General features: G+C 46.5%; 1 protein-coding gene across 1 annotated transcript in view; it reads right to left on the reverse strand.

Moving 5' to 3' along the window:
• Positions 1-13,948, reverse strand: part of ACAP3 (ArfGAP with coiled-coil, ankyrin repeat and PH domains 3) — a 195,796-nt gene that overhangs the window by 154,165 nt on the left and 27,683 nt on the right. The window lies entirely within an intron of this gene.

Below are 13,948 nucleotides of genomic sequence, written 5' to 3' on the forward strand. Positions count from 1 at the left end.
TTTCCTAAAATGTCTTGGCCAGCCTGCAAACCTCTGTTCTCATCCACTCCTGCTTCTGCAAATGGTACCTTTGTTTCCTTTCCTTCACGACAAGTGAAGAAGCAGGAATGCTGCTGCTCTAAATTCCTCCCAGTCCCACAGGAAACCACAAATCCAAATAAAATAATAACATCCAGAGAGAACTTGAAACTGATGGGCAGCTCTGGGAGTTTCATGCAGCCTGCAGTGGGGAGGCAAGGAAAGGGACAGGAGAATCTGTCAAAACTGACCACATTTCCATAGGGACCATCAGACCTAAATGCATCTCCACCTAGGCAGAGAGCAGTTCTGCTCCAGTCTCCAGAGAGATGAGGCGGAGGATGCAGAGAGATGGTTCTGCCATCAAAATCTTCCCCTACTCCGGCTCTCTAAAGGGAAGTATAAAATCTCCAGTTTATGCTTGGCTTGGCAAGAGTTAAAAAAACCCTACCTCTGGTGCCTGCCCTCACTGCAGAGCTTGGGTGAGGGGGAGAGGAGGCTGCAAGCTGGGCTCAGCTGTAGCTAAGTTTCCCCTTAGTGGGGAAGTCCAGGGAACACAAAAAGAGAAGGGCCCGAGCAAGCTGTTTGCTTTCATGGGCACCCCTGAACCTTGTGAGACAGCTGGTAGGTGAAAACCTTTGGCTTGTTTAGAACTGGTGACTTTCAGCCTACAAGCTGCCTGCTTGTCCCTAGCCTCCAAATTTGGTGATGTGTCTTCTGCACCTGGGCTTGACTCATCTGACCTGGCAAAAGGGGAAAACCCACTTCCTTCCTGGTTTGATAGCGACAAGGGTAGGAAAGCACAAGCCTTTGCGTCCTCAGCTGAGTGATTAGCTCCTGTGGACACACAGGGGTACGACTCTATGCTGCTTATTATGGAGCTATATCTGCCCTGTGGCTAAAATGAGGTCTCCAGCACAGGGTGTGCCATGACCCCTCCTAAAATACCACACAACACCGCAGCCTTTGGCATCTGGAAATGGTCTGAGGTAAATAGGATGAAGTTTAATAAGGACAAATGCAAATTATTCCACTTAGGAAGGAACAATCAATTTCACACTTATAGAATGGGAAGCAACTGTCTAGCAAGGAGTACTACAGAAAGAGGCCTAGGGGTCAGAGTGGGCCACAAGTTAAATGAGTCAACAGTGCGATGCTGTTGCAAAAAAAGCAAACATGATTCTGGGATGCATTAACAGGAGTGTTGTGAGCAAGACACGAGAAGTCATTTGTCCACTTTAGCCTGTGCTGATTAAACCTCAGTTGGAGTATTGTGTCCAGTTCTGGGCACCACATTTTAAGAAAGATGTGGAGAAATTGGAGACGGTCCAGAGAAGAGCAACAAGAATGAATAAAGATCTAGACAACATGAGCTATGAGAAGACTAAAAGAACTGAGCTTGTTTAGTTTAGAAAAGAAAAGACAGAGGGGACATGATAGTGGTTTAAAAGTACCTAAAAGAGGGTTACAAGGAGGAGGGCGAAAAATTGCTCCTCTTGGCCTCTGAGGATAGGACAAGAAGCAATGGGCTTAAACTGCAGCAAGGGAGATTTAGGTTGGACTTTAGGAAAAACTTCCTAACTGTCAGGGTGGTTAAACACTGGAATAAATTGCCTACTATGGAATCTCCATCACTAGAGATATTCAAGAGCAGATTAGACAGACATCTCTCAGGGATAGTTTAGACATTACTTTGTCCTACCATGAGGGCAGGGGACTGGATTAAATGACCTCTCAAGGTCTCTTCCATTTCTTATGTTCTGTGGCTCTATCTCTCGCTCGGCTATTTCTAGAATTTAAGCTGCACTGGAAATTGTGTTTGGCTCAGCTTCGCTTTGCAATGAGATAGTTATAGCTCTGCAGACCTGATGCAGTCAACCTGGTCTGCAGCCAGGTGATAGGAAGTGAACTGCCTGTCTAGTAGCCCTGGCACCTGTGATTATAAATCTGTTGTATACTCCTTCCATTGCTTCAGCTGGGTATAGCTTGCGTCTACGTGCTTCCTCCAGTAAGCTGAACACAGCATAAACTTGCATTATTCTGAGATGAATCATGATTCTGGCCAATAGATGATGGGGTGATGTTTAGTTTGGCCAAGCTATAATTTACTTATAATGAAGGTCATGCTAATTCCAAACTTATCTGATCACTTCCATGCTGACTAATGCAGGAAGTGGTCAAACTTTCTTTAAACTTCTGAGGTACACTTAATCCTGCCTTAATGGGGAAGCAAGGGGAGGATGCATTTGATGATCACTTGAGGCCACTTATAGCCCCATAGCTTCACATTTTTATGGAGAGATGTCCACCATTTTTTTCTCAGATTGTTGCAGCCTGTTAGAGGAGATGTGCATGCTATGCGCTCTCTCTCTCTTTTTTTAACTAAATCACAAATTATTCTGTCTCTTGAAGTCCTGCTGATCTGCTGTTGTGTATTCTTTAAGAAAATCTGCAGCTCCAACCCAGACCTGGAGAAACACTGCCTGAGGTTCAGAGCAATAGACCTGGTGTCAGGTGACCTGACCTCTGTTCTGAGCTGTGCCATGCTGGAGACAGAACTCCTGGGTTCTCATTCCAGCTTGGCCACAAACCAGTGTGCTGTGTGGCCCCGGGCAAGTCATTGATCAACCCTGGACTTCCATGTCCAGGGTCTGTAAAGGTGGGTTAATAACACAGGCTGGATGGCGATGAAACTCCACCCCCTGCACTTTCAGAGCCTTGGCTGGAAGGTGCTAGAGATAATTAAACTCTGCACTTCTGTGGGTGGATACAAATGCACCTGGTGTAATGTCTCTAATGCCTGTTGCGTCCATACTGGTATGTGGATTCAGCTCACTCCTCAGACAAGTGTCTGCAGCTCTGAAGGGCTTCTGGGGGAGGTCACAGCTCTGGGGACTTTTTCAGCCCAGGACAAGGGAAGCTGCCAGCCCTTGCCTTGTCTGCTTTGACACTGGTATGAGTGACGTGCTGTGTGTGAGGGCTGTGCCGCCTGTTCTGAACATCTCTGGGAGCAGCTTATGTGCAGAGGGGAGGGAATGATCAATCCTGGGAAATCCTTTTAGGCCTCCACTCTTACTGTGCAGCTGAGCAGGTGCTCACATCTGCCCTTGTGTGGCTTATTTTTAAAGGAAATGCTTCCCTAGCGGAGTGTTGTTCTGCACTGCTCATGCTGGACGAGCAGAAGTGCCCCCTTCCCAAACTTGGCCACCCGTGGCAGAGCTCAGCCATTTGGGAAAGGCCCTGTGCGCCCATGCAACGTGGGGCTTGTTTGCTGTAGACTCTCCCAAGTCGGACAAGAGCCTTTGCAAGCATGCAGCGATTTGGCTTTGGAAGAAGCCCAATGGCTTGAGGAAAGAGATGCTAAAGAGGCCTCGCAAATAGCAGCTGAAATGCCTTGGGAGTCCGTGGCCTTTTCATCCATTCTTTGAGCTCCCAGGGCTCAGTTCTGGGGTCTCCTGACTGCCCCTTTGTGCTGCCTTACCAATGCACTAGGAATGTATGTCCAGTGGATCTGATCACCAGGGAGCCCTCCTCAACACAGCATGCCCCGAGTGGGGCGTGAACAGAACCTTTCTCTGCTCTAGCTACAAGAGTGACTCAGTGGCTCCACTATCACCTCGATAGAAAGCTGCCCTAACTTTTACAAGAGGGGCTAAACCCAGAATCACTCCCAAGTTTCAGGTGTCGCCAAAGTGGTACAAAACTGCCCTTGTGCTCCCCAGCCTCCTGGTTCTTTCTCCCTTGCACAGGCCTGGGACCTGCTCCAGGCTCAGCCTCATTGGAAGGGAGAATAAGGAATTCTGACTCAGTATAGCGTCAGCTCTTCATGGCAAGGCATGAATCTACCTTCATACAGCACCCAGTGCAGCCAGTGCTATTGTAACATGGAGTAAATGGAGTGGATTTAAAAACACAAAATCTGGACTCCTCCCCCTGCAATTTCATTCTTTTACAATAAAAAAAAAATCAATTCCCCGAGTTTTTTTTTTTTGGAAAATTTCAACCAGCTCCAATACTTACTAGTGGTAGCCAGAGGAGCCTGTTCTGTAGAGCCCTTGCTGGCCAGATGGGAGTACAATGGGTCGATCACATGTCAGTCTCATGGAGTGACATGTTTTTTTCCACCCCACCCCAAATGTAGACATCTTTTGCCCACAGGCATCCCATGCTGATGGAGAATATTACTTCAATAGCGTGCAAGTGACTCATTTCTTCACGTTCTTCACACCAGCTGAGTGACAGTGCACCATTGATTTGAAAAAACGCAGCTTGAGAGAGGCTGCGGCAGAAGGGGGAACAAACCAGCCAGGAAACTGCATGGGGAGCAGAGCGGAGTTTGATTTTGCACAATGTCCTATTCATTACAAGGGTGTCCCACGTCACTGACTGTACCACGGCTGTATGGAGTGCAAAGGGTGCAAACACATCCCCATCCCACCCATGTCTGGTTTCTCTCCCTTCATCCCTGCTGTGCTGTGCGGGGGTGGGGGGGAAACCCTGCAGAGCATGATGGTGAAACCCAAGGCAACCTGGAAACTGGAGTTTTTTGCCTAGCTCCTTGCCTATACAGCAGGCGTGTCCAACCTGTGGCCCGCAGGCCACATGCGGCCCTGGACAGCTAGTAATGCGGCCCCACGAGATCGTGAACTTTTAATATTATTATGTGATTTATATACATTAACTATATTATATATTTTGTACGCGGCCCAAGACAATTCCACTCAATGCGGCCCAGGCAAGCCAAAAGGTTGGACACCCATGCTATACAGTGTGTCCTGGAGCAGGGAAGGGACTACATTTCCCAGCATGCCCTTGACTGCTAGTAACAGGAAAGGGAGGAGGATGAGGGAGTATTGCTTTCACTTGTGCTATTGTAGCAAGATCCCAGAAGGTAATTTCTATTAAACTGTTATAACTGTATACATTTTTAGTATGTTATAACAAAATCATTTTACCAATCACTGCTTCCATTCAAATTTTTCATTAACCTCTCTTATGCATCCATTGTTTACAGTCAAGCTCTTAGGTACAATCGCATTTGCTCTGATCCAACTGACAGAGACCAAAAACTACAAGAACTTTACCACATATTCATAAACCTGAATTACCCACCAGGAGAAGTAAAAAAACAAATCGACAGAGCCAGACAAATACCCAGAGACCAGCTACTCCAAGATCGGCCCAAAAAAGCCAAGAACAAAACACCACTGGTCATCACTTACAGCCCCCAACTCAGACCACTGCAACGAATTATTAAAGACCTACAACCTATCCTTAATCAGGATGCTACACTCCAGAAGGCCCTGGGTGACATGCCTGTTCTCTCCTACAGACAACCTCCCAGCCTCATGAGGATCCTCACTAACAGCCACAGTCTATACCCCAGGAACACCAGTCCTGGAACCTTTCCCTGCAACAAAGCCCGTTGCCAGCTTTGTCCATATATCTTCTCTGGAAATACCATCACTGCACCTAACCAGGTTACTCACAGAATCATGGGCACTTTCTCGTGCTCCTCTACTAACATCATATATGCCATCATGTGCCAACAATGCCCAGATGCTTTGTATATTGGACAGACTTCTAACTCCCTTAGACAAAGGGTCAATGAGCACAAAACAGACATCAAAACACTCCAGATCCACAAACCATGTCCATAAACCATAGGGGCTCTTCTGCATACTTGGCTCAATCTAATTCTTGACCTTCCCCCTGACCCCTGCACTCTCTGATTTGCTCACCTTGATTATCTTTTTCTGATTTGTCCTCGTTGCTTACTGGTTTTGGTTCTCTGTGCCTTAAATATTGAGTCTGTTCTGGTCAGGCTATGGTCTGAAGAAGTGGGTCTGTCCCACGAAAGCTCACCTAATAAACTATTTTGCTAGTCTTTAAAGTGCTACTTGACTGCTTTTTGTTTTGATAGTGTATAGACTAGCACGGCTTCCTCTCTGTTACTATTCATTGCAAGAGTGATTTGAACTCCTTTCTATTATAAAAAATTGCAGTCTACATTTGTAAATAATAGTATTCACACCCTGCCAAAATTCCTCCATATGAACCTGTGTACAGCCCCCCAAAATACACTGTGGCAGGCAAAACCTTAAGTGGCCAAGCAATCAAAACCTCTTGCATGCTGCTTTCTGTCCTTCCTAACAGCAATCAGTCTGAAACACCTGCCATGCTCCCTGTCAGAGACATCTGTGTGACATCTAGTGGCAACATTAAGCTGTGGAATTGTCTCTCAATGAAATCTCGTCACTTGGAACACTTAAAATGAGATTGGACGATGCCCTCATTAACTGTATTGCAGGGAGTGATCCTGCACTGGCTGGGAGACAAATGGAGAGAAGAACTGAATACTTTAGGATGATCCCAGCTCTAATTTTTATTCCATTTCCTGCTCCACCCTTTTCCTGGAAATAATGCAAATTTGAAACCGGGAGTGAAGGAGGGGAACACTCATGAACAAATCACTGATCCGTCCACGCAGCAGCAACTAATATCCTGCTGGCAAATCTTGAAAGGGAAAAACCCATGAAAGTGGCGTAATTAATCCCAGTGTGCTAGTTGTAGTATCCAGAGTGTGCTACGCACTGCACAGACATATAAGATCTTTGAGACATGGACGGTGTGTTCCAGTCAAAAAGGGCAGAAGCAGAGGGTGTTTTTGTTCAGATTTTTACTGTGATAGGCTATCGTATTTTAACCGGGAAAAGAGGCGATCTTCTATTGTAACAATACAATCTCCTTACACTGGCGACTGGGGACCTTGCAAAATTGATGCCATGTATAAATTGCAGCATCTTTTTGTACAGCTACAGAGAGGCGGCCAGGCTAGTCTGCATCTTCACATACAAAACGGCAGTCATGTAGTGCTTTGAAGACTAACAAAATAATTTATTTGGTGACTGGTATAGAGTTTCAGGCAGGCAAGTGTAACAGTACTGCTCCATATAAGAGTGTCAGGGGGCACAAGGAATTATAGGTTTGGCCCTACTTTGGGCATGGGGCTGGACTTGACCTCCTGACATTTCTTCCAGCCTCAGGATTCCACTATTCGATCATAGTTTTGGAGGGCGCAGGAGTCTTTTATGAAGGCTCTCCATATCTATTGAGGGACTGTGTCCCCCCTTCATCAAGACCTCACTGGCTGTTGACTGAGCGTGAGCTTTCCTGGTGAGAGTGGACTGTTGAAAGGGGAGGCTTCAGATGGGTCATTATCGGCATAATCCAAATCTGCAGGTCTGTAACCATATCTCTGATGGCCTCTCTGGGCTCATTGCAGATTCTCGCGAGCATCAAATCAGAACTGGGCACCAACTTCCTAGGTAATGTGGCCTTTGTTGTGAGTTGTTGGGCTGGGAGGACACACCACTGCCAGGGCATGGGGCACCAATAACACTATTCGGGAAAGAATGGGTTAAAAGCCCTCCAGAACATGCTGCTGAGGAAAATCCCTCAGACAGCTGTTCCCTGTACCAGATGGGGCTTGATCCACACATCACATCCCATGAGGCATTGCTCCGGCCTGCCTTTAATCAGACTTGTATCCTGGGGAATATAGGAAATAATAATTTCCAAAGGGGAGGAGTCTTGACGGCAGCCAGAATAGGGAGTGATTTTAAAACAGGCTTAGATCAGAGGTGATGCAATCCACTTTGCTGCTAAACCTGCAATCACATCCTGCTTTAATAAGGATAGAGGCACAAACAAGCCAGAGCTGTGAGAGGTCTCCAGGGGTGAGCTCAGGTACCTCTCCCTGTGAAATCCACCACCTTTTTCCTTCAGTCTTCCCAGCAGACCTCCAATTCTGCGGTAAGGGTCATAGAGGAAGGCCCAGATTTCTAAAAGGACAAGTGGGGGCATTTTTGAGTGCCCAAACTCACACCCCTAAAAGGGGACATGGATTTCAGCCAATGCTGAGCACCTGCCCTCTGACATTTATGCCTCTTTGTAAGAGATCACAAGTTGGACAACCAGAAATCATGACAGGTTGAACCTCTCTAGTCCAGTTCCGTCTGGATCTGACCAGTGCCAAACGAGAGAATTTGCCAGACTATGGGAGATCAATATTGTCTAGCACATCACCAACTCTTCCACTGCTTATTGGGCTCTTAGAAGACATTTAGGGATAAATCACAGCTAAATAACAGCCCAGAGCACTGAGAGCCAGGACTGGTGGCTAGAAACAAACTTTACGGGACCACGGGAAACTTGGCCACACGTGTGACAAGCGGTCACCCGGCTAACTGAAATCATGCTGGATTGTGGATGTTGCTGGGTGAGAGAGTGCCAGATCAGAGAGGTTCAACATGTAGTCACCCTTGGATGGGGGAAGGGTGTCCTGGGCCTGGCAACCTTTCCTCTTCCCAAACCTCATCTCTATCCCTTGCTTCCAATTCCTCAGCCAGAGTCACATTTATACAGACACAAACCACAGGAGGTGGCTCTATGGCCACCGTAACTCACCATTTTCCAGTCAGTTAATCGTCCACCAACCTCACAAGAAATACATTTAACCTGTTCCTATGGCTTAAAGCCAGAAGGGACCATTGTGGTCACCTCACTCAGTAACTTGAATACCTCTGAGGGCTGCTAAAACTGCTTGAGACAGCTGGAAGCCTCCTCAGGTTGGCAAGGGCTCTGCCTTTCCCATCTATCCATCTTGAGGCATTTTAGATGCACCCATCAAAGTCACAATTACAGACTCAATCACGGTGGGCTTTGAATGTACAGAGTTAGACGATTGAAGCTGAGTTAAGAGCAGTGCTGGGGACTCTTCAAAAAATTCCAAGGATCGTTTGAGTTGAGAAATCCACTTTCTGAATCACCAAAGCCATCTGTGCACCGAGCTCCTTCAGTGAGGAGAAGTCAGATGACGTGGTTAGTCATACGCAGAAAAGCAACTTGACTTCCTTTCCCCTCCCATGATGTAAATTGAGCACACGCTGTAAGGAAAGAGCTATTGGGTGAAATCCTGGAGTGGAATCACCCTGACTTCCTAGACCAAGACTGAGGTGCACTAGCAGAACACAGCAGGAGACTTGGGATTGGAATAAGAGCATGTGCTTCAAGTCATGGCTGAGGTACATCCCTAAAGCCTGGGCCCAGTTTGTATTTGAAACACAGGAGTCTTTTGTACAGGTCAGGCTGGACGTGCATTGAAAGAGTTCAAGAGAGGGTGTAGTACTGAAGCACCAAGCAGTGCTGCAGGTCAGGGCTGAGGCTTGGTCTACACTAGGCAGGTAAGTCAACAGCAGATATGAAATTCTAGCTGGAATTGACTTAGCTGCATTAGACTTACCTGGCTGTCCTCAGTGAAGAAAGTTGACAGGAGAGTTTCTCCCATCGACCTCCCTTATTCCTTGCAATAGTGAGGAGTTCAGAGGTCGACTGCTGACCCCTGATAGGTTGATTGCACATGTTCCTATCAGACACAAGAAATTGAATCCCGGAAGATCAATCTTGAGTGGGTAAATCTTTTGGGTAATGTAGACAGGGTCTAGGGTGCATTAAAGCAGCTTTATGGGAAGGTATCACTTTTTCCTTAAAATTCTTTAGCCCCTATGTGCTGGTAACTCAAGTGTAAAGTGTTATTAAAGATCCCCCCCACCCCGATTGACAGTAAACAGTGCTGTGTCCAATTTTCCCTGTAAGATGAGGGCTTGGATGGCTGCCCAGAAGAGATTCAAATGCTGCACAGCTGATTAGCAGAACACCTGTAGCTGGCAGCAGCTGGCAGCGTGTGTTTCTATTGGTGGTGCACATCTGAACATGCTTCAGTGCACATAACAAAATTTATTCTGCGTGTACATGGAGAGGAATAGAGGGAACATTGCTCTTGTCTATACAATTACTCTGCCATGCTTGCTAAGCTCTATCATACCCCGCACGGCAGCGGCAGAGCACTTCCTACCTCTCAGTAGACACATGTCGCAGCACCTGTGAATCTGGGGAGAGGAACCTAACTGGGGAATCTAGTTTTTGTATTTTCCAGCTCCTGAACATAGTGGAGCAATGAGTGGCTACCCCCACCTCCATTCCAGCCACACAAAAGCCATGTTGTTTTCCCTGTTAAATTCCACACACCAGCAGAGAGAAACATTATCCAGCATCTTGGGGAGCATGGAATTAATAAACCCTGACTTAGAGCTTTTAATGTTGTTTTAGGAATACTTTTGCAAAGTTTTTTTCTGCCCTCTTGTCTTCTGTTTTCCTGCCTAGATGTTTCACATCTGCTGCAGCAAATCTTGTGAGCACGGTAACTTCCTGACTGCAGCGTGCAAAGCCATGACATTTTGTACAATTCCCACATTAAATACAACTCCTGTAGAGAAGAGTTTCATTTTCGCCTGGCAAACTGGACTAATTACAATTTTGGAAGCAAAATGCAACAGTGCTCTAGTTCTGAATTTTGCCCACCTCTGGAGACTCTATGCAGGTAAAGAATTGTGTGCATTCATTGGCTACATCTTACCTGGCTGACAGCTAACATGGAATGGATGAAACCCTGCCCAAATCTATTCTCAACATACACTGGACCACTTACAAACTACGGACTGGTCCTAAGAGGACTTTGTTATCTTAACCCCCATCCGGGCATAGTGAGGCCTCACTACATAACAGCATCATCAGCCCTATACCTGTAGTTAGGAGGATTTACTGCCGTGGTGTCCTCACAGGTCTCTGGCTCCGTTGATGATGATAAGCAGAAGGCTGCTTGCATATGTCCTCAATGATGTGGGCTGAATGACCACAGCAGACCCTGTAAGGGCCCCCAAAGACCACAAACCAGATAAGGGTTGAAGGTGCCAGTCCAGGGTTATTGTAAAGCAAAGTACAGTAACAGTTGTCAGCAGACTCTACTGAACCACTGCGCATGTGTACCTGCCACAATGGAACGACTCAAGCAGTGAGAAATTTGCACTGCCCCCTAGGTCAGACAAAGACTGTCCCCCCAAGATACCACATTATATACAAGTACAAACAAAGCACGCCTCACTGCTGATGTATCAGATTGCTACCCTCTGACATTGTCAGCTTACCACCTGTCGCCCTGTACCTTGTGGTTTGATTAGATCATCTCTATCCATCAGGGCGTCCTTTTAGACCTTCTCCTGAACCTGGGTCTGTATCTGTGAGGAGTGGGTACCACGGTCTTTTTTAATGAGCTGGTGGTACCTCGTGACTTCAACTTATGACCAGTGCAAATTACTGTTCTGCACCTGGGGTGATTACCAATTAGTGCTTTGTACTCTGCGCCTCTTGCTCACAGATTAGCTCTGCTCTTAGCCATGTTTTGTCCATTGTTAGCTAGGCCTCAGACCAGGCTTGTGCTGCATGGGTGCAGGCCTTCATCTTACTACGACGCCTTCACTGGCTAGACGGGTCTTCAGTTAGAAGTTAGAACATGTTTGAAGACAGAACTCCTGGGTTCTGTTCCTGGCTCTGATGAGGAGTGTGGTCATGATAGAACAGAGGATCTGGAAGTGGGTAGAACTGGGATGTGTCCTTAGCTCTGTATGACCTATGGCACGTCAAACCACCTAATTCTGCCATCTGTGTGCACACTGAATACAGTATGGACCAACTCATTGATCTTAGTGGGGCTAATCACATGACGTACTACTTCATGGAAAAACCACAAGGAGCGGCCTCCTCGCTTGCAGACAACCTAAAACACATGCACATCACTCACCACCCCAGGAACCAATCCCTGCCATGAACCCTGGTGCCAACTCTGTCCACACATCTACCCTACTGACACCACATCACAAGACCTAACCAGATCAGCTATGCCATTAAAAGCTCATGCACCTGTATATCTACAACTGTGATACATGCCATTCTGTGTCAGCAGGGCCCCTCTGCCATGAACTTCGCACAAACTGGACTGCCGCTGTGCAACAGAATAAATGGGCACAAATCAGACATCGAGAAAGGTAACATACAAAATCGAATGCGAGAAAATTTTTAACTTCCCTGGGCACACAGTTACAGATATGAAAGTTGCCATCCTCAGGCAAAACAAAAAGAAAAAACCCTGCAACATACAGCTGCAACATTAAACTGAACTGAAATTCATATGCAAATTTGACACCATCAGAATGAAGCTGAAGAGAGATTGAGAAGGGCTTGTTCACTAGCATAAGTAATTTTCTACTTACATATTCTCACCTTCTTACACACATCCACCATGACTGAATTAGCTCTGCTGTAACACTCCTGTCTCTGTACCCCCTACTATGTGGTTCCCCCCACCCATGAATCTGATGAAGTGAGTTCCAACTCACAAAAGCTTATGCCATAATAAACTGTTAGTCTTTAAGATGCCCTGGACTCCTTATTGTTTTTGCTGAAACAAACTAGCCTGGCTACCTCTGACACTTAGTGAAAGTATTGAAGAACTGTGCCCACAGTCTGTGTCTATTTCCTCATCTGTAAAATGGGCATAATAGTACTTAATTACCTCCCAGCAGGGTGTGGTGAAGACTGATTAGCATCTGTTGAGTTGTCTGAGATCCTTAGATGCTACAGAAGCGTAAAATACCCTTATTGATAATGAACAAAGAATCTACCACCTGTTTGTTTACTGTTGCAAAGGAAAATGAAGCAACAATCAGTCAGAAGTATTATGGCACCAGTGCCTTAGTCCTTAACTGTATCACTGCATCTTGGGATTCATTGGTAGTGAAATGTATCCCTTTGCCTGCTCTGGTTCTCCTGTGTTCAAGCAGTTTTGCTATGTCTGGTGTTATGTTTAGCTGCCACTTCTTTGTCAAACTCTATCTAGGTAATCAACTACCTTGACACGAGAGATTTTGGAAGTTGCTGCATGTTTAAGATAAGCCAACCAAAAGGGCTAACCAGACTTGGGAGGATTGTGGGCAGGGCACGGTGGGTGTGCAGCATGTCGCTCTGCTTACCTTTCACCATTTGAAACAGGCTCAGATTCTGATTTTTAAACTCATGGGATTAGATTAGATTAGATTAAAATGAGAATAGAAGTGACTGGCCTCCCCCAGATCCCTTACGGAACATTCCCAAAACACTTCCTTATGATGCCAGCAGGAGCCCACAGCAACTAGATCAATGAGGGACGCTCAAGCTATGAAGGTGGCACATTAGCAGAGCTGGAGGTTGCAGGGTGAGGCAAGGCCAACAGCAGGGCAGCCGGGGCACATGTTGCTTCAGTCCATGCACTGGGCAGAATCTTCCAGCTCAGAGGACTGAAAATGGGCCCATAGTCTTTGCCTCTGATACCTCTGTCATGACACTACCATGCAAAAGAAGCAATGCTGCTACTACGGCAGCTGGAACGAGGGCTCCAGGATTACTATGCTTAACCTAAACCAGGCAAAATCTGGGAACACACAGCAGTCCCACAACCAGTGTTCCCTTTAAACTGAGCACTAGGGCAGCCCCCCAGGAGAGATTCAGGTGATGCCCAGCTGATTAGCAGAGCACCCACGGCCACCCACAGCTGGCAGTGTGTGTTTCTATGGGTGGTACACATTGACAAATGCTTTGGTGAACACAATAAAATTTATTCCACACCTGGATTAATTTAAAAAAAAAAAGAAACCTTGAGGGAACACTGCCCAGAACCAGTGCAAATATCCATATATTTTCAGACCAGAAGTTCTCTTCTTGCCAGGGCCTACAGGCTCTTTAAATGTGCCTCTAAGTCTCAGCAATGCTGTCTCAGAGGAAAATTGATGACAGCTGATGTAGCTTGTGAACAGCGGTGCTGGGGCGGGAGCGATTAGCACAGCTATTTTTTAGCTACCTATTTAGCGATCTGAAAACATAAAAACAGCGTCAGAGCGACAGGGAGGGAAGACATTTCCCTTTGATTCCAACACAGGAGTGACTGAGTGGACTGGATGCAGCCTGTTGGTTTAGCAGTTCGTTCTGCTGCCCAGCAGGC

The sequence above is a fragment of the Carettochelys insculpta genome, chromosome 23, assembly GCF_033958435.1.
Source record: "Carettochelys insculpta isolate YL-2023 chromosome 23, ASM3395843v1, whole genome shotgun sequence".
NCBI classification, from domain to species: domain Eukaryota; kingdom Metazoa; phylum Chordata; order Testudines; family Carettochelyidae; genus Carettochelys; species Carettochelys insculpta.